The sequence below is a fragment of the Platalea leucorodia genome, assembly GCF_965183815.1.
Source record: "Platalea leucorodia genome assembly, chromosome: 11".
NCBI classification, from domain to species: domain Eukaryota; kingdom Metazoa; phylum Chordata; class Aves; order Pelecaniformes; family Threskiornithidae; genus Platalea; species Platalea leucorodia.
Genome location: NC_138833.1, coordinates 20,174,054 through 20,196,712, shown reverse-complemented (window position 1 = coordinate 20,196,712; position 22,659 = coordinate 20,174,054).

Below are 22,659 nucleotides of genomic sequence, written 5' to 3'. Positions count from 1 at the left end.
TCCATAAACAAGGGACTTAAAAGCCAAAGAGAAAAAAAGTTTTGGGTAAGTGCCAAAATTTAGGTACTTTTGTCTTACAATCACAGTCATCCCTTTCCTCCCCCCCCAAAGCCAGGGAATACTTCTTTAAAGGCAATGGAAGTTGGAGACTTTGGAAAACGCAAATCTTGGGGAGCGTGATATTGGAAGGGGCCAGTACTAAGAAGGAACTTCTTCATTTTTGCATCAGGCTCCCGGCAGCTCTATTGAAACCGCAGCAATAACACATTAACACCTTCCAGAGAACGTTCCCCACAACACACCTAACATGTATGACTTCATCCCTGCAGGAAATGTTAAAGCAGGCTGTTATTCCTCATCCTCCTCTTTCATCATTTTATAGCTTTTAATGGTAACAGACTGCTGAAGAGAGCTACCAACACCAAGAGGGAGAAGAGTATCTGCTACAGCAGATACACTATGCACAAAGACAACGTGCAAGGGAATTTCCAGGGGAGAAGCAGCAGAAGGAATTGCACACACTTCATCCTGCAAGGATCAACAGATCCCACAAACAGACTTCATTGTAATTCCGTGTAATTACATGAAATTGTTTTGCAAAAGGAAAGATGAGGAAAAGAGGTTGTGGTGGGTTCACCCTGGCTGGACGCCAGGTGCCCACCAAAGCTGCCCTATCACTCCCCTCCTCAGAGGGACAGGGGAGAGAAAATACAACAAAAGGCTTGTGCGTCGAGATAAGGACAGGGAGAGATCACTCACCAATTACAGTCACGGGCAAAACAGACTCGACTGGGGGAAAAATTAATTGGAAATTGGAATTTCTCCATCGTGAGTGCTTCCCACAGGCTGCAGTTCTTCATGAACTGCTCCCACGTGGGTCCCTTCCATGGGGCGCAGTCCTTCAGGAGCAGACTGCTCCAGCGTGGGTCCCCAGTGGGGTCACAAGCCCTGCCAGCAAACCTGCTCCAGCCTGGGCTCCTTTTTCCGCGGGGCCACAGGTCCTGCAGGAGCCTGCTCCAGTGCAGGCTTCCCATGGGGTCACAGCCTCCTTCAGGCATCCCCCTGCTCTGGCGTGGGGTCCTCCAGGGGCTGCAGGTGGACCTCTGCTGCACTGTGGACCTCCATGGGCTGCAGGGCACAGCCTGCCTCACCGTGGGCTTCCCCACGGGCTGCAGGGGAATCTCTGCTCCGGCGCCTGGAGCACCTCCTGCCCTCCTCCTGCACTGCCCTTGGTGTCTGCAGGGCTGCTCCTCTCACATATTCTCACTCCTCTCTCCAGCTGCAGTTGCCCAGGGTTCTTTTCCCCCTTCTTAAATATGCTATCCCAGAGGCGCTACCACTGTTGCTGATGGGCTTGGCCTTGGCCAGCAGCGGGTCCATCTTGGAACCATCTGGCATTGGCTCTGTCAGACATCGGGGAGGCTTCTGGCAGCTTCTCACAGAAGCCACCCCTGTAGCCCCCCCCCCAGCTACCAAAACCTTGCCATGCAAACCCAATACAGAGGTTACCTGCAATTTTACAGTTCTCACTGAAATGAAACCTACATTTTTGGGAGAGCGAGGAAAAAGGACGTGATTTATGTCATTTTGGAAGACATGGGGAAAGCAAGAAGGGAAGGAAGGAGGATTCTCTTCTGCCAGTTTCGAGACCAGGCAAGTGGCTTTGCTAAACAAACAAGGTCTTCACAAGTATACGGATAATAATTTAAAACTTTATAAGCAAAATCTGCATTCCACTGGCAGAGCTGTAAAGCTCGCCTGGAGACTACACATGATGCTCTAATTGCACTGGCTCTTCAGAGCTGACCCGTAAAAGCAAGAGCAATGACTGACAGATGCAATAAAAGTTTCTGACGAGCTTTTTGGGGAACAAGCCACTGATTTGTATTTGGAAGATATTCCAAACTGTTCTGAGAGTCATGCAGAATAAACAGCCTTTTGCTCAGCTGCCAACATACCAGCCCGAAAGCTCGACGAGGTGACTTCAGACAGAAACAAAAAGTCTGTGTTTCTACCTACTCCATCTTGCACTAATAATTCCCCTCTTCTGACACAGAGGATCTCGGCACCAGGGAACAACAATGAATTCACAAGGCAAAGGCTCACATCTGCTGCTTTGCTTTGAAATTCTTCCTCACTTGCACAGACTAAATTCAAAGGAAGCCAGAGCCCAGTGCCACATTTAGGACCCCGCTAACCACACTGTGGTCACATAGCACAAGCCTGGAGACTTGCATCACTCAACACCTTTAGGTTTTGAAGTGCTGCATCCAGTACATGATACCATTGCTGATTCAAGACCCAAGTCTCCAGAAATCTCTCATGTTGGTGCACATCTGTTGGGATAAGAGGGTTCAAGGTGCCTCCAAATGTTAATCACGAAAATAGGAAGATGGATCCTTCCACAATCCACAAACATGCTGCTTTTCTCATTGGAAAGGAGATTAAAAGACAAAAGTGTTGCCTGTGTAAGTCTGTCCAGAAGTTTCTGGCAGAAACGTGTTTCAGCCATGGTCATTGCTTCACAGAACCAAGCACCAGCCTTGACAGCTGAGAGCCTTCTCCACAGCACTCCTCAGGAGCCCCCTCTGAAATTTAACCATCAAGTGTAAGGTCTCGCCTCTGCACCCAGAATTCAGGATCACAAAAGCTTAGTTACCAAATAAAACGCTATCTGTGAGCTAACACGAACAGCCTTTCAGCTGTGGCAGAAAACCAGATACAGGGCAATTCTTGTCTTTATTCATACATCCTAGACTGACTGCAGTGATTTCAAACACTTGCCTGCTTTTCTCTGCAATGCATACCATATCATTACCCCCCCGAGAGGCCACTTTACACGTTGCTCTCCTGCCTCCTTGCTCCTGCTTTGTTGTATAAAGTTATATGGAAAATAATACTTAAGTGGCTCCACATCCTGCAGGGAAGTTGCTTAAAACATCACTCATTTTTTCTGAAAATTTTCATGCCACTGCAAACAAAAAAAAAAGTCAGTCATTATACCTCAAACTTGACAGCTTTTTTCGGCATGAAAGCCATAAATTAAGTAAAAAATATTTATTTATTCAAATGCATGGGTTCACTTACGACGAAAACACTTCTGACAGTTGCAAAGATGACAGTAACCTGTGATACCTGCTCTGCATCGCCCTTGTGGTTGTCTTGTTATTTCAGGAAACCCAAAGGTACCTCCTGAAAAAAAATCAAATCACTCTGTCCTAATTAGAAGCTTCTGAAGACAAACTTCAATTGGGATGTACACTTTCCACGTGTTAAATACCAATTCAGAAAGCAGGAAGCCCTTCTCACCACGTCCTTCAGATGAGAGGTTGCAGGCTTAAAAACACCAGGTTTAAAACCCAAGCTGAAAACTCTGCTGTTTAATAATGAAACATAGCAGTTGTATTTGAGACGTTAGAGTTCCTCTAGTAATAAATAAAACACTGACTACAGCAAGACAGATTTTGAGAAGCTTGCTCACAGTCACTGAGTCTTACAGAACAGGATTTTGCCTTCTTGATGCAAACGTGGAGGTGATAAAAACTTCTTCCTCACGCAGCTGCTATTACAGGAAGGGCGTATAACTGCATGAAAGGCATCCCATTCCCTTTCCAGGGATGACAATGTCTTCCAGCCCAGTGATCAAACACACAGTTTGTGAGCAATCAGGTCAAATACCTCAAGTACCACATATTCCCCATGCCCATCTTTGTTGCTACAGTAACATTAACTGGACGCCTTTAGCTTTTCTGCAGCAAACTCTCAGCACTTGAAAATATCTCACAGCCAAGGTCATTCCAAATAATGCAGGTGCCACCATTGGACAAGCAGAACCATATGGAGGGGAAACAAGCCCTGCAGACCCTGTTGCTCCTATCTGATCATTTAATGCTGATCATAACGCTAATCTGATCATTTATTAAGGATGTAAGATAGTCTAACGTGCAAGTCTTGCTAGGCAAGGCAGGGACTACCAGCAGCTGATACATAAATATGAGAACCATTAATAAATATGAGAACCATTAATAAATATGAGAACCATTAATAAATATGAGAACCATTAATAAATATGAGAACCATTAATAACTTTATTTCCAAAGGCAGTTAGTATTTTCTTTTGTGGTGAAAATTTAGTTTCTTTGTGTATATATATATATATATATATATATATATATATAAGTGTGCAGCTTCCTAGAAAACGCTTGAACTCTCAGTTTTTACCTACTTATAAGCTTGTCACTTCCCTTTAAGTCTCACAATGAATGTCCTGGTTCATCTCAGGATAATTTATTTTTTACCTTCTATACAGGTGCATAAGAAGCCAAAGCTAACGTACTTTTATTTAATTAAACATAATCTACTAGTAACAAAACGTAAGATCTCTTTAAAACAATTTGTGTTGCTTCTAGCAGTGTGCAGTTGTAGTAATAAGAACTACTGCATCATCCCATGCTACTTTCTGACGTGGTATAAATTGGCATAATTCTGCTGAAGTCCTGTTGATTTACACCAATGGCCAATCCATTTAATTTCAAGTTTTCAAAGTGAGACACAAAAAATATTTTGCCTGCATTGAACAGTATCTACGGACATAAGACAGACAATTCCTTCTGTCTTGCAGCTAATGTCCATAACACAAGCTCTTTGCGCAATGAGGTGGCAAAAAGTACTGCAACCCTGAACATACAAAAAGGGGAACATTCAGTGAAAACAGGCCATGATTTGAGCTTTCTATGTGGTGCTGATATAATATTTGCTATAACACTGTACTCTGGTTTTTGCATCTACACTTCAAGGTGAATGTCAAATAGTAGGGTGTCCAAAGACCAAACCCAGACAGAGGTCCTGGGTCCCCAGAGTTGCTCAGATTGGCAATTTGAAGGCTACAAGATGATTTAATCACTACCCACAGCTACTCACAAAAGGAGGTTCTGGTAGTAGGGAGTTTTTCAGCCATTCTGATGAAATAAGGTCTAGTGTTGGGAAAGTGAAGTTACATGAATTCAACCTTCAAATAAGATGCAAACTTCCTAATTGTGGGAGTTATTATAGACTCGGAGGGGTTACTAGAGAACATATAAGCTTTCCCTCATTTGGTATTCTTTAAAACTAGACAGGACAACATTTTAAGCATATGTTTGATCCAACCTCTGCAGCAAGTCCCAAGCCCGTGCACACAGCGGTAGGTCAGCTGGCTGGGCTGGTACCTTGCCGACAGACAACCCCAAGGCCAGGCCACAGCTCACAGTTTGTTGAACTGCATTAACCTCCTACACACCTAGAGTAGAAGAAGGATGATTTGACTTAATTTATTGAGCTACTTGTATGCTCTCATATTTGCTGCACAGTAAGCGTGTACATCTTAACAGCTAGCAGGGCATACAATCCTATAACAATCATCTGGACACGTTCCACCCAATTAATTTCCTGCCTTTGCTGAGCGATAGGGGTTTGGTGACACCTTGCTTGGTCTCTGTGTGTTCCTGCCTCAGGCAGGCCACGTAAACTCCCATTAAAAAAAAAAAAAAAAATCTAAGACAGAAAGCATGGTCTGTACTTCTGCTGTGAACCAAAGTGCACTTTATTCAACTCACCAGAGCATTTCATCCAATGATGGGAGCAAGCCAGAAGAATGCACCATAACTGGAACGGAGGATCTGCAGCTTCAATTTGTATGGAAGAGACATGCAAGCTCAGCAGTGAGCCAATCAAATACCCTATCCTCTGCTTTTACAAAGAGCTAATACAAAATACTTCTTAAGGAAGCATTAAAAAAATCCAGGATGGCAAACCGTGGAACAACCTACCCTTTGGAAAAAGTTCTTTCTAACCCCTGTTAGTTACTGTCTGGTTTGTGTCCTGAAGGATGAAGGCTTATAAAAGAAACCTGCTTCCACACACTACACATCATGCTGGAAGGACTTTGAACTCATTTAGTTTTATGCCAACCATTGTGGAAGCTTCTAGCAGTATCCTAGCAGCTCCAGGGGAAGTTATTTTGACACATTTGTGCATACAGCACACAACACAGAATTTTTGCGCGCAGAAAGAGAAGTGCAACACCAAATCCCTAGGAACTGCTTTTTTGCCTTTAAAAGATAAGGGCACCGTTGTAACTGAGAGTTATTTCTAACACAGTTAGGCTACCTTGAATATAGTGGCTTTCAACCTCATTTGAATTGCCTTGTTACACTAATTGGCATTAACACTGCAAGGTGCCACAATAATGGCATGTTGAGACGAGTCAAAGGTGCAGCCTAGATGTGTCTCTCTTTCCACCTGCACCAAGCAATTGTGATGCTTCAAGCTGACGTGACTGCTATGTGAGATGTATCGCTTCGGCACTGCCTGTGGCAGGGGGGAGGTGTCCAGATGACATCCCAATCTGGACAAAATTACAGGAAGCCAACAGCCTTGCAATGGAGACTGTGGAGCTGTGTTGCAAGTAGGACTCCATGCTTTTCTCCACTACAAGCCTTAGCTTTTACTGAAAATGAAAAGCCCCTAAAATTTCTTTCTCCTTCTTTAAGAAAATAGTCTAGAAGATATGCCTTTCTTCTGATCTTCAGTGTGTTCATATACCCCGCCTGTACAACATCTGAGGCCAACTTTCGTCATTTAAGCAGTGTGACCCCCCTCATGGTCCCCTTTCCCTGCCTACCAGGCAAGTCTGGCACTGGAGGGTTCCCTTTGGGCACCTAAGCCATGTTTCACAGGAAGTAGTAAGTACTTCATTAAGGGCTTTAATCACTAAAAAATTGCTAGTGGAAGCTGAAAAGGAGGAAACCAGGTAAATTCTTCTCTTAAATGTAATTAACCTGTAATGTTCTACTTTTCACTAGAACAATTACTAAGGTAGGACTTGAATTGTCATTTCAAGCCCCCTCCTGTCCTGATGCAAAAGGCTCAGAGCATTCTAGCTGAATGACTGTTGTTTACTCCTTAACTTTTAACTGAGAGATATGGCCCTGAAATATAATCAATGCTCACTTTTGAAACTCTACAATTTTAATTACCATTTCCAGACACCCTCTATCACATGTTTTATGTACAATCAATGCTGACCCCATAAAAGGAAAGCACTCTCACATTTTGGAATACAAGAAGTTTGCTCTTTAAGAAGAAAACAATCAATTACTGATCATCTAACCACCTCTGTGTGCATATCTATCACACTTCTGTTATTGCAGATTAGACATGATTATGTCCCCAAGAAAGCAAAAAAAGCTATAACATTCGGCTTCTGATACATTTAGTATAAGAATTTATTTATTTATGTTCCTACAGTGATAGATGTTGTGGGGGTTTGTTTGTTTGTTTGTTTTTTTAAATCTACTCAAAGCATTGTTCCCTATAAAGCAGTTGAGGGAAAAAAATAATTAAATCTTGAAACACCAAAATTTGATCAATATGGTTTGACACTGCTTCCTTCTAAATCATTCTTAATATGCTGAGATCTGAACGCGTGTTGACACATCAAGATACCATCGTGTAAGAGTCGTCACGTACTGAAAGAAAACTGTTCACATATGTACTCTGGTTTTAATATGTTGTAGCAGATCATGCCATAAGTAGCTTGTCATTCCCAGATTTTGGGTTCGGGTGCTTCTTTTTGTTTGGTCAGGGGTGGAGGTCAATCTGTAATCTTTTCAAAGACATTATCAAGTGTGAGCTACATAGAGAATTACTGACTTTAAACAGGCAAGGACAACATTTCCCTTATTAACACACATAAACAAGTGGCATAAAAAGCCTTATGACAGACATTTAGAGAACGGATGTGCCAGGACATCCATGTTCTCTACTATTAGTTCATAAGGGATAGGATGATAAAATATTAAAGAAAAGCCTACCTTAAATTTGTGTTCAAAATCATTAACGTGGGTGCATAGGTGGGCTCCCATGCGTTAGGTAAGTTGGTATAGCAGGTATGTTGAGCTCAGCCAACCTCCTGCTGAAATCAATAGCATTCACACTGGCCACTCAGAACAGATATTAGCTAACGTGTGTATTTGGGGCTAGAGGCTAGAACGTAGCAAGAGTAACGTCAGCTGCTTCTTACTCCTTCTCCAAAGGACCTAAGAAATGTACAGGATTGGCTTTCTGTAATCATAGGCACGCATGTCTGATAGCATTCTAAAGAGCACCAATCCTTAATTTACATGCAAACCAGAGATTTGCACGAATATGGGTAGCTAAACTTAGAAACAGAAAGGATGTGTAAGTATATGCATGCTATGGAACACTAAATTAAGCACAAAAGTTACACAAATCTTATTACTTAAAAAAAAATCAGGTCATAAAAGTCAGTGTATTCTTGGAAACAAAAACTACAGCATAGAATAAGCTGATAGGCAATTCAGGGTTACAAAAGATGGGAGTGGGAGAGAGAGCTCTGCTTATACTAAAATCTTTTGACTTAGCTTGGTCAGACAAGACTTTTCTACAGTCAGTGAATCTTCAGGAATCCAAGTTACTTTCATCTTCACAACCAAAGCTGTAAATACAGCCACCGATATCCCCACAGGTAAACGCTTTAGGAATTTAGGAACTTATTATTCAGCATGGCACCTTGAGTTTTTACTAAACTCATTTATTCACTGATCTCAAAGAAAAACCGTCATTACATGCAGGTCAGAAGTAAAGCTGCAAAGTGGGAAGAAAAGTACTGTACTACATCCGAGCTGCTGGTCCTCCCAAGTCAATTCTGTTTCTTGCACCAGGCCAGTCAGTGCGACATCAGTGTAATGCAACGCAAGTGTAAGAAGCAAAACACCATGAATCTGAAAGGGGATCTGCACGCAAATTTAGATGACCACAGGTGGCACTAGACATTAAGGCTAAAGAAAAGCTGAAAGCAGAAATTGCTGATATGAATGCTGAGAAGATTCAAGACCTGCAATCAAAAAAGAGCTTTCAAACTTTTGTTTTATCTAACAAGCGTTCATCTAGGGCGCAAGGCATAATCTCGTTCCTCAACACTGTGGACGGTAAGTCCTACCTCAAAGGACAACTTTAAAAAGAGAACAACATTCTCCTATTATAATTTGTCCGTTACCCAAGCAATGCTTTTAAATGAGAGCCTCCATTTGTAAGGCCCCTACAAACATCAGAAATCTGGCATCCTCTTATCAGCTGGATCTTATTCTGCATAACTGCTGGGACCTGAAGTGTGTAAAGGTCTGTGTGACATCCATAAAGCATGTTTCACAGTAAATACTTCCATTTCTTTAAAGCTCAAATGGTATCCAGCTGTGTTTGAAGTCCCATCACTCCCTATCCCTAGGATGTCAAGTACAGTCCAACCAAAGCAGGAGAAAAAGTAATTTCCCTTCATAGGGGAAAAGAAAGAAGAAAAAGGAAAAAGGTATGAGCAAGCTTCCTCCTTTGAAGGAATTTTAAGAGTGAAGATGACACCAGTGGTGTCTTGGGCTGTGTGGTCAGCAGGCGGTCACCAGCTCCTACTGGAAAAGGAGCAGAGTACTCTTGTAACCACACCAGCCTGCCTTGGCTGTGCGGTAATATTCCACTCTTTACCTTCTCCTCTTGCTACAGCAGTGAACCTTGCATGTTAATCCCTAGAATCCTCCTTATTTAATAAATGCATTAAAGTCTATTGATTTTTAGTGACTATGAAAGGTCAAGTCAAAACAAAGCAGGAACATTTTGTAATGCACGAGGCTGTAAAGGGAAAAAAAATCCTAATAAGAGTAAGCAGTTACTGTGCAGACTGAAGAAAAACCTCAGCCAGCCAAGTTCATCTCTCAGTTGCATGGATGTAAGCGGAGAGTGATTCCATTTGGGCCAAAACTTCAAGCAATATTCTCTGTGGCCTTATCCTGAATTTATATTTGCATACCCATTAGACAAATTTTAATCTCAAAAATCAGAGATTATTAGTATTTGTTTAAAGGCCAGGAGGCGCTTCTGGAATCTTTCAGTATGACCTCCTGTTCAATATAGACTAAAAGAAGGCAGCCAAAAACTTCACCAGCCATCTCGCAGTGGGGGAGGAGGATGAGAACCGATGCCCTTCCACACACTCGGGGTACACCCAGTCAAACAGCCACGCTACAGGTAATGGGCAGGCAAATGAGAAGCAAACATATACTATATTTTAAATATCTGTGATTTGAAATCTTTCATGCAAGGCAATTTTCTAAATAGGCACATTTTCTTTCTCAAACTTTCCCATCCCACCCAAACCTATCCACAATGACAAATGGTGCTGTGATTAGAGGCATGCTTAATTACTGTTCAGCAATAAAAGTTTATGAACCAACATTTTATCCTAGCCTGTGTATTGTCTTATTTATTTTTATATATTCATAAATATGCAAAGCCATTAAGATGATTATTAATCGCAGCAGAATACAATTAGGTGGCTTTCAGCAATAGCAGTCTTTGAAATTGTAATGTGTACTCACTGTTTTTCCAGCGCCTGTCTTCACTTATTTAGCTTTTGGAGGATCTCTGTTATCATGATATAATGAATGTTCTGCTTAAATAGCATCGCTGCCTAAAAGAAAGGACACTGATCTATTACTAAATTAAGCTCAGCCATGTAGTGAGTTGTGTCATTTTAGAAAACCTTCACAAAACTGATGACCTGTACAGCCTCGCTCTCTGTTCACAGTATTAGCAAGTGACATACTCTTTTTGGACACAAAGTTACCATCTTTCCCTTCCCCCAGATAATTCCTCTTTAATCTTTTCATAGACATTTTACACCATTGCTACTTAATTTCCAAACTAATGTATTTTAAAATGTTCTGGTCCAACCCTCCCCCCCTTGGAAACAGTTGATGTTGTGCCTGCAGCAGGGCAAGACCATTTATAAAACTATGGACATTGCACACTATAAAACACCAAAAATCAAGTTAGCAGTCTGCCTTTTCAGGAGTTACTCCTCCAGAAGAGAAAACTCTTTCCGAAGGTCAGCAGCCTGACCTCGCTGATGTTTACTGCACTGACTTCACTAGCAGCCACTTACGGGATGGTTTAAGCATCTCACTTCAGTAAGCAGTGGCAGTCTTCATAATGGACAGGATATTGTTACAGCTTGCAAGAATTGACATTAACTCTTAGCCTAAGTGGTAGATTTTACCTCTAAAATGATCATTTGCTTTTGATTGCAGGGCGATAAATCATTTTAGTCTAACCTGACCTTACTCCCATCCTGTGCTCCTCTCTACCACAGGCTACTGCAGGTGTCAGCGCCCGCTCTTCCCTTACGAGCCTGTTACGAGAACTGCAGTACTAATTTAGAAACATTTTGTCCAATTATATTGTCATCCTCTTTATTCAACTTGCTAATAGAGAGGCAACTCAAGGTGACAAAGAAAGCAAAAACATAGTTATGGGGTAACACTGAGGCTGCTGATGTTAACGCTAAACAAGTCAGCACACAGAAGGTGATTGCTCCCCGGAGCTGCCTGTAACAAACAGTCGCCAGCCGTGCATCGAACCAGCAGCAGCAGCGATGCTCACATATTAGCCTGCACCATTCAGCCAAAGTGACTGCGTGGGAGACATGAAATGTGGCAAGCGCTCCTAGAAATCTCCTCAAGTCTCTCTTGGGATTTGGCACTGTTTTATTAGTTTCTACTTTGATAACAGTAAAACAAACTGAAGGCACATCTGGGCAGTGGTAAGTACTGGACTTCAAAACTTGACAACGTTAGGGACAGTACTGCTCCCTGCATGCAAGATACAACTCTCATTTCTTCCAGAAATTCTCAAGACTTTTTTTCAGCCTCAACTGCGTACAAAATCCAGGCAGCTAACCAACCACTGTTTTTCCCTCTGTGAAAAACTGAGATGTTCCTAAAATAGTATACAAAACCACATCACATAATACCGCAGTACTATCCAACCTTGATCCTATAGTCCCCTCCAAGTGGGGGGACCCTGGCACCAGTGCTCAGAGCTCACTGACAGCACAGGAGCCACCCACAGAGGTGCAGTTTAAGGATGAAGGATTTAAGGAGGTGGTTTTGGGAGCCCTGTACATGTACAGCAGGAGGGGGGGCTCACAGCTGCCCTGGTGTGGTAGTTCACTCTGGCTTGAGATGTAATTATGCTTTTTCCTTGGTATTCAGTCAAAATAGCAGCCAGATATACTGATACAGACCCACTACCTCATCTGAGATCACGCTTTAAATTTAGCATTGTATAATGGTATTGAAAAAACATCACATCCCTGTCCACTTTTTCTTGTTAATGCTCCTTACATTGTTAGAGATTAACAAAGAAGAGAAATAAATTCATAGCCCTTTCTGCTTTTCCTAAAGGTTTATTTACTCATCTGCCTCTCATTTAGGATAAATAGCTGCTCCACAGAAACTAGCCTTCAGAAGAGGGAAAAGGATTCATCATTAGCATGTAGTCAAGTTTCAAAGGCTAAAGCAGAGAAAGATTTGGGCTGGGCTGGGCTGTGGCTGCAGAGGCCTGGGTGGATGTGCAGGTCTGTGCATGGCATCTCTGCAGCACGGAGATGCTGCACCACCACACTGGGGAAGGGCTTGCAGAGGAGCAGCTTGCAGGTGATTTTTTTTTTGTTGATGTGGTGGGTTTTTTTGGTTTTGTGGGAGTTTTTTGGGGAGGTTATGTTTGTTTGTTTGTTTTTCCAGGGGCCTGGAAGGGATCCTCAATTTCTATGCACCTGCAGAGGCCAGTGCCAACCACTGCACACATCTGCATGGCCCTCACCCTCCCTGCCCCTCACGAGGGGCCTCCTTGCTCCTGCAGACCTGTAAAAAACAGCTCAGAGTGAGAAGGAAGAACTTCTTGTGCTCTCTGACAATGCACAGGAGCTAAAAATTACCCTTAAAATTACCCCTTTGCAATAAGAGTGTAGGCAGAGATAAACAGAGCTGAAGAGTAAAGCACTCCCGTGGCTCATCTGGTACCCTTGCTAGCTGGGCACACCTCAGAATTGCTAAAAAAACCAAACCACCCTCATTTTCTGTCTTGTGGGGTTTTTTTTTGGCCTGCCCTCAGCAGCAAGCACATACAACAACAAGGATAAACTAAATTAAAAAAAAAAAAAAAAAACAACCAAAAATCTAAAACAAAACACACACAAACCAGAAAAAACCCACAAAACTGTCAAAGCTATTCTAGGAAGGAAAAAAAAAATTGAGACTACAACCATGCATGCCAGCTACACTGCGTAATCTATTTCTAGAAGGTACTTGGTGCTATAGGAAAGGAGGAGGTGCAAGATGATGGAAAGGCGTCGATGCTCCATTCGTATCTGTGAAAGGCCAGGAGAACTGCTGGAGCAGACACCAGCGCTGGCAAACTGACCTCCTTATTTTGGTCTCCTTAACCACAGATGTCCGGCGTGCACGCAGCAAGGGTGCAGCATCCACCACGCTACCCTGCCTCCGTGCAACTGCCGTGACGTGAGGACAGCCCATGCACAATATTCCCAAGTCAACAACAGAGGCTATCTACTGCCAGCAAAGGCAGATGTTCTGCAGCGCAAACCTCCTTCCACCAGTGCGTTTCATGGATCCACCAGCACTCAGATCCCTACTTGTTTCCAGCCATCATCATAGCAAGCTGGATTTCATCCAGCCAAAAAGCACGAGATAAAAACAGCGATTAGCTAACAGGAGATAAGTGTATTAGCAGACAGCATCAGTACTGCAACAACTGTTTTTTGCTGCATAATACCAAGATACCAAATTTACTTTCTAATTTTATTTATAACTTCAAAATTAATACAGCAGTTAACTACAAAATTGACAAGTACATTTTACTAGCAGTCAAGATTTTAATAAAAAAATAGAAACTTAACATCGAATTCTCACAATACTTTGAGAAATAAGGATCTATGAGATAAGAGGCTAATATTGCTAAAACTTTTCACATTGGCATATGAAAATTTAACACATTAGGAAAGAGGTAAGCTGAAAATGCATGCTTTAATTAAATCCTAGTGACAATTTTTGCTGAATCAATTTGGAAAATCAGAAAGATTAAAGCTGAGATCCATTAGCAAGATGGCAAATGAATATAAACATAATTTCTGCAATTTCTGCTGATTTAATTTTAAAAACCTACAAGATTAAAATTAAGACCTACTTATAAGATGGCAAGTGAATACAAACTTATTACTCTTCAGATCACAGAGCTTTAATATGAAAATAATCAATGAGAAATCACATTAAAGCTGCTTTTCACATTCATCAGATTATTCGGTAAAGAAGCCAACAAAATTAAATCCCTCCTGATATGATAATATGAAACAAATATAACATTTTCCAGATCACAAAAAACTGCATTCCAAAATACCTGTCCAAAATACCAGACTCAAACTTGCATTGCAAATCAGCAAAGTAGTATTAAATTAGACCCAACTATGGAACAAGAGACTCTGTCCCGTACACTGGCTCCTCTGTACCTCGGCAGGTCTAGATGCTTCTGGGAAATTAGCCAGACTGATTACCGTTATAAGAAATCTTTTCTTTGGCTCTTCAAACCGCTGATGTCAGCTCCTTCCAATTTTAAAAGAACGCACGTTAGATTACAAAGAAGAACGCAAGCTGAAGGATTGCAGCAAAGTAGGAATAAAGTAAAGGAGAAAAACCTCCTGTTACTCTAGTAGGTATCCACACAAATATTTTCAATAGGGCAATTAAGTATCTCAGAAGATACAGAACAAGAGTAAGCTGGGTACCTTTCTTCGGGGTCATCAGCAGAGGATGGGAACGTACCCCCGAGGCATCAAGTTCAGCTTCTCCCCCTGCCCACCAACCACAGCCAACACTGCAATAAGCCCTCATCCAGACCCAAAAAACCCCACGCAACAACTGCTTCCCCTGTGCCTCACGGCAGAGCAAAAGCCCAAATACTACAGATGTGGGGAGCCTAAACAGCCAGATACAGCTCACCTCAGAAAGATACACCTAACAGCTAAGATAAATTAAGGAACATCATCCTGACCTCTCTTGGCAAACACAGGAAAGCAGCTTCTTCAGGCCCCGGACCAGCGATCAGATCCCCACTGGTGGAGCCCAAAGACTACAGCAGAGCCCAAGTGACTTTCCTAGTGCACAGGGACACGTCTGCTTGCTTCGGACTGCAGCAGCAGTTTGCAATGAGAGCACATTCTGCAGTTTATAAAGTATCTGCTACTTCCCTCGCTCCCTGCCCTCCAGCCCGAGATTGGGGATTTTATTTTTCTATGATTCTAATAGCATTGAATTAGACACAGGTTCTGGCTGGCAGCCTTGACTGACCTTTTTAAAGGCCTGAAATAGATTTAAACTCAAAGTCCCTGGCAAAGGAAGCCTGGCACGCTTCTTTCACGCGGCCAAACAAGGTTCAGTCCCAGCGACACTCCCCCACAGACCAGATAGGATGAAAAGGGCAAGTCTCTTAAAATATGGCTCTGACTTTGAAATCCAGATGACAGGGCTTCTGGACATATGGTATTTGACAGCTCTGTAACACAGCAGCTCTGGTCACCCCTTGAAAAATTAATCAAAGTTTCCATAAAGATATGCTTTTCCAATTCTGCTTTCATAACTTTGCTGAAAGGGTCCGTGGGTTCCAGCAACCGGACCCTTTAGAGGAAGCAGATAGATTGAAGCAGACATGGCAGCTCCCGCAGCCTGGAGCTACCAAAATTAGTTTCCCCTCCTTTTTTATTTTTGAACTGCATAATTTAATAGAATGCATCAAATTCAGTCACGGAGCAAGCAGCACTCAGAACATACGCTGAACACTTACGTAGAATAATTAGTTACAAAAAAGTCAGCTCCTCAGAAAAATAACACAATGGGGTTAGTCAATTTTTTTTTTAAAGGCAGGAGGAAGGAGGGTTGATAATTTCATGATTTAAATATTATAACCCAAGTTAAACTTGAAAGCCCTGCAAACACATTGCCCCATGTAGCAGAGACACGCAGTGACCAGTATGGGTTTCACATCGCAGTACAGTGCCCGTCGGACCCCCCACGGCACTCCACCTCTGCTCCGCTGCTGCAAATGCGCAGTCGTTTACTGAACATAAAATATTCAGAGGAACAGAAAACATTTCGGTGAATCACTACATTGTGCAGCCCTGTGCAAAACGCCTCCAGGGATTTCGCATCTTCTGACTGTCAGTTCAAGCGTGGAGGAAGAGGAAGAAGGCCAACAAGAGGAAGCAGGTCAACAAAGCCTTGGACAGTTGTTGAAATGAGCACGATGTCCCGAGCGCGATGCCCCTCTCCAAGCACAGACCGCAGGAGTGGGGCCGTCACCACGGCAGGGATTGCTCCAAGCACCTTCCTCTCTACAACTTTGATTGTAGCGATTACACTCGGACACGTGGAGAATTAACACAGCTATTTCGCAGACCGAGGCATCCCAGAGCCGAACTGGGAAAGTACTATGCAATAAAGCAGGACGTTTGTTTACCTTGAGCCTGACACCTTGCTTTTATTGTGCAATCTTCCACTTTACTGACCCAAATTGAGTGCTGGGGAGGCCCTAAAGCGAACCTGCAAGAAAACCACTTAAAAACCATCACACACCACTAACAGAACAAATTTAATTCCATTTCAGGAAGAGAGGAAAAGGGGCAAATATAATGGGAACCTACTGTTTCACACCAGCTTGTGAAACATCCAGCTGTGTCAGGAAGAGAGGACTGTGCAGCTGTGTAGGGTACTTATTGCCGCTATGATACCTGAATAAAAACCCATCACTTGCAGGATCGCACTGTTTTGGCTATCTTTTTATTTACTATGTTTTTTAACCACCCTTAAATCATCACATTATCACTTTAGAGCACAAACCTTAGTTCTTTTATACCTTACAGCAACACCACGGGCAGACTGTACACATGCATCTGGTACCTCACGTGCTTCCCATCCTAAGTAAGGTTATTAGAGCAGCCACTACTCAAGGTTCAAGGCCACACTGTACCAAGTCCCATAAAAACAGGCAAAATAGCCTCTGTCGTGGGCAACTCCCGATCTCATCATCTGCTCCTATCCACATTTATCTTACTTCGTCAAGGCAAAAACAGGTCCTATTCCTGTAGCTGTTGCAGCACTGAGCATGACACTGGTACTTAACAGCTCCTCCAACTCATTTTGTCTAATTTGAAATTTCAAATCCACAAAACAGATCGGAGTTTTGAGTGAGTTTTCCTTTCAGAAAGTTTGGAAGCGAGTAGGATAATTTAAAAAATGGAGAGAAAAGGCCTAGAGGGCACAGAATGAAAAAAAAAAAAAAAGCAGGCTAGAAGAAAGGAGAATCATATGACAAATGTAATTGAAGCCAGTCTCTCAGAATGAGTAAAAGCCATCCAGCAAAAAAGACTGTGTAAGGGTAAAAATGAAGTGTGATAGTCCTGTCACCTTTGGGGCTTCGAGGGACGAGTAATGAAAAGTCCTGGATTAGAGATCAGGGCTGGAAGGGACCTCACGAGGTCATCTAGTCCATCTCCATGCCCCAAGGCAGGAGCAGCTCTACAGATATCATTCCTGACAGATGTTTTTCTAACCTATTCTTAAAAACCCACAGTGATGGAGGTGCCACAACCCCCATAAGCAATCTAATGCGGTATTTCACTCTAGAAAGTTTTTGCCACTAAAGTAAATCTCACTTGCTGCAGCAGAAGCCCATTATTTCTTGCCTCATCCCCCACGGACAAGGAGAAGGGTGTTCCCCTTCCCTGCGCAGCAGGAGAAAAATGCAGCAATGTCCTGAGTGACCCAACCTTGGCGTTGTTTTAATTCTTGCCGCTGCTGCTCCTGTTACTCTAGTTAGTTTGTAATACTGATTTTTTTGAAGGGATACCATCGTAACAGAACAAATTTTAACTGATCTGTCCTGTCTACAAATAGTTAATCTTGAAGAAGATCCTCTCTTCTCCCTAAAGATGGAGGGAGAATAACAATTCTTCCTCCCGTGACCATAGTGCTAGTAATTCTGTGAGGATATTAGGGCTATTGTGTCCAGCAATTCTCATCTCTCCAAACTTTTCCCTTTCAAGCCACAGGCTCTTGCCAGCAGACAATATTCAAACATGGGAAGAAAAAAAAAAAGAAAGCATCTGTCCACCATGATTTCAAGTGGCAAGTGTCTAAGTAATGACAGGACAAAAGCCAAGTACTCCAGTCAACTGAAAGACATTAGCTTGATGCAGATACTGCTAGGCAAATTAGCATGGATTGCATTATATAGGATCTCTTCTCTGACCTGTAATGTTATGGCATTAAGAACGGATCAAGCAGGCTTTTGAGAGCAAGGAAGCAGGAGCTGGTGAAAGATATATTCTCCTCATAAACATGAAATTATAAACCAGTTCTCTCTGGATATTTATACAAGACAGCAACATCATAGGAATGAAAGCTGTGGGGGAATTTTTATTTGTTTGGTGGGTTTTCTGGTGCATTCAAATCCAAAGCTGTCACATCGTCAAGCTGTTCTCCCCAAATAAGTGGACAAACATCTTTTCTACGATGAGAACTCAGATTTTTGCTTTATCACATCGCTCTTGACAGCTAAGGTATTTATGAAAACCACTAAATATCTTGGAATTCATAATACCAGTGCAAACACTACCAACAGGAGACTTCCTAGGAGTATTTCTGACTCAAACAGTCCTTTTTTTGCTTATGAATCCAATGACCTGCTCTGTTTCCTAATGCCAATTAAACATCCAAGAAAAGGGAAGAAGGGGGGACATCAAAGTTGTTACACTTCTCTTATGCCTCTCAGCCAAAAGCTTGTCCCCTTTTCTGAGCCTTTTATAGTCTAGGCAGATCTCAACAGCACTACTAGCCAAGGGAGAGCTCTTGCCTAAGGAGCTGTCTGCCTAAACTCCTCAATTTATTAGAGCCTACAGACATCAGGGAGCAAATGGATGCAGTCAGCAAAGATGAGTTGCAGAAGAAAGAAAATAAAAAACATCCATTATACACACAGGCCTTGACTGCAGAATTCAAAAATATGCAAAACAAAGCACCCTGATTAATCATTAACTACATCACGTATCTCTTAAAAGCTATACATTCACTTTACCAATCTGAAGGTCACATCCAAGATGATACGGTCATTCAATCCCACAGCTTCAAAGCACACAATACCGAGTATCCCCGCTTTCTGGATCAGTTCCCTCCTCTGATCTCTTTACATACATTGACTTAGTGCAATTAGGAATACACATTTAGCAGGATCAAAATTAATGGACATACATAAAAGAAGTGCCTGGCTCTATAAGCAAGCCAAATGCCAAACTCCTTAGTAAGGAAAAATTCCCATTCAAAGTAACAGGAATACAAAATACTTAAGTCTTGGCCCTTTGGGACAGATTTTTAGAAGAACGCTGCTTCTATTTCAGTACCAAAGCAAGTAGCCAGACTTTCTAAGTAGTAACTCCACTTACAGGCTCACCAGGTGCTAAGCTCTTATGAAAAGTGCAGCAAAAAGTGCGTTTAAAATGTGCTGCCATACCTGTCGTGTTTAAAGACTGATCTTGAGTCTTTTGGGGAAAACAAAAAAGGGAAAAAAAAAAAAAAAAAACGAACTGAACTTGTAGTCTCGTTTCCTTGCTTCAAAGTGGATTTCTTTCACTGACCCAAAAATTAGACTTGCCCTGGTGTTTCACTGTTTCCAGCTCAGAAAAACAGAGAGAAAATGCAGTTGCCATGAAGAGATCTACAGGAGCTTGCATCCCACTCTACTTGAGTGTCAAAATTTTAACTGAATATTGACACGCACAAAAATTAGACGTTATTTAAAAAAAAAAAAATTGCAGGACTCCTGCTATGTTCTTCAAGGTCTTTTCAGTCAAGACTCTCATTTGAGTCAATTATGTCTCTTAATTAACAAGTATTCTTTCAAAAATTAACAAAGGAAAGCGATACTAAAGGCTATGGAAGTTACAAAAAGAAACAAGAATAACATTGCTGGGTTTTCACTATGTTGGATGAGATGTTAGTGTGCCACAGGCACAAGTAATGGAAATGTACTTTTATATAAATCTCCTTTCTTTGCTTGGATTATTTTAAAATGACTCCACTACAGTGTATATTAACCTAGCCATCAACCTTCCTGTACTCAGCTTTCTTTTTACAGTTTATTAGGAACACAGCCACCGTGGGATCACCAAGCAGTGGTTAATATCATTGTGCTCTCCTTTTTTTTTTTAAACACACAGAAAGTTCATACTAGAAATTGAACAAAAACAAAATCTGGGAAGCAAATCTCCTGTCCTTGCCATCATATATTCAAACCTTTGCACTAGATGTGACGAATGAGCAGACTTCACTCGTTTTCAGCACAGCAGCACCTCCGTTCGCCTTGGCCAGAGGTTATGCCACCAAACAGTGGACAAGCACCTGCCAACTGGAGCGATTTTCTCCCCCTTTCCTTGCTGGATTGACTTTTAAACACTTTTTTTTTTTTTTCAGAAGCCGGAGTCCACACTGTGACTGGTTAAGCTACAACAGATCAGGGGTCGGGTAAGGAACACGCTCCATACTTGCTCAAAAATACCTATTACTCTTCCTTCCTTATTTTACTCATTTGTTCCTGTACTATCAAAAAGCTATGCTCAATACTGACCAAAAGTGCAGTTACGCTGCTACACGTGTAAATATTGTGCTTCATTTTGGCACATTAAAGTTACATGTTGTCACTAGAAAAGATTCCTCTCTCCCAGAAAAGGATGAATGTGTGAATACACAACAATATTCAAATCCAAGAACTAAAAACCTTACCTGTTTCTCTTCCAAACACTATGTTGCATTCAACATTTTTCTTAATTTTTCTACCCTACAGCACAGATAGCAGTATCCTACTTACTTTGTGAGTTGTCCTGGTTTCAGCTGGGATAGAGTTAATTTTCTTCTTAGTAGCTGGTAGAGTGCTGTGTTTTGAATTTAGGATGAGAATAATGTTGATAAGACACTGATGTTTTGGTTCTTGCTGAGTAGAGTTTACACTAGTCAAGGACTTTTTAGCTTCTTGTGCTCTGCCAGGTGCATAAGAAGCTGGGAGGGAGCATAGCTAGGACAGCTGACCCAGACTGGCCAAAGGGCTATTCCATACCATATGACATCACGCTCAGTATATAAGCTGGGGGAAGAAGAAGGAAGGGGGGGACGTTCGGAGTGATGGCGTTTGTCTTCCCAAGTAACCGTTACGCATGATGGAGCCCTGCTTTCCTGGAGATGGCTGAACACCTGCCTGCTGCTGGGAAGTAGTGAATGAATTCCTTGCTTTGCTTTGCTTGTGCGTGTGGCTTTTGCTTTACCTATTAAACTGTCTTTATCTCAACCCATGAGTTTTCTCACTTTTACTCTTCCGATTCTCTCCCCCATCCCACCGGGGGGGAGTGAGCGAGCGGCTGTGTGGTGGTTAGTTGCTGGCTGGGGTTAAACCACGACATGAGTGTATAGGAGAAGTTCAGCATTTAGCAGTGGTGAGAAAATTGTTTTAGATCCCTGAGGGAAGGTGCTATAGAAGTGCATTCAACATGGTTACAATTCAATCCAGTTTGCTGGAGCTGAAAGAAAACAAAGTGCTTTCATCAAAGTCAATGAAAGCCAAGATTTTTTGGGTTTTAATGCTTTTTACATACGCACACACACCTCCCTTAAAACTTTAAGAAGTGACATCTCTAAGGAGAGCGCTGGCCTGTAAGCACAAGGTTAGCATAAGGCAAGTTGTGCAAGGTATAAAGAAGCATACACTATACGGAAAAGAATAGTTAAAGGAACTTGCTTGTACTACCATCATTTTTTTCCTGGGATATGAACAAAACAAAATCCAAGCAATTAAATATTTACCTTGAGAAAAAGTGTAAATTGAATTGTGCATAATCCTCTGAGTTGCTATAATTAATACACTTACTTTACTTTCACCAAGAGAAAATGTGCATTTTTTCCTCCAACATATGCACTGGAAAAAAATGATGGTAAAGTTTGCATTCAAAGAGGCAAAACTGCCTCACACAGTACTTTCCCTAAAAGAAAAAAAAACAGCTCATGCTGTGTAATTATATAAAGGTAAACAACTAGGAAGGCTCATTGTAAATTGTACTGTAAGCCAGGTGATTTGTCATGCTGACGAGCCTCCAAAGGAGAGAGCCTGCAACATGTGCTCTCACCCTCTTTACCTCAGACTTTTGCATAATGCAAATTGCAGAGCAAGGAGGTTCAGTTCACCCATTTAAATTATGCACTATAGATATTTTGTCTCTGGAAGTCTGGTACTCAGTGTGAAAACTCCCTCCTTATACAAAACAAGGCAGAAGAACTGGTTCAGACAAGCAAATCACATACCCTCTCCCCTCTGACCTCCAGCATCTCAGAAAAATTGGGTGCAGGAAAGAGCCCCTGGCGCCCTTGCCAGCAGATCTCCCTGAGCTCCTCAGCTTGGGCAGAATTATAGGGGGCAACTTCACACATGGATGAACTGTTCTCGAGCAATCTTTCTAATGTAGTAGACGCAAATAGGCTTTCCTCCAATACTAGGAAAGCATGTCCCCCGTTTGTTTCTTTTGAATAATATTCCTATGGACAAGCCAGCCACATTTCTGGAGGGGAGTTTCTCTCTAATAGCGGTGCAGGGGTCAGTTAAGTCTTGGGGAAAGCCGAGTGGCTGGAGAGCCTCCAGCACCAATTTCCAGACCAGACTCGCTCA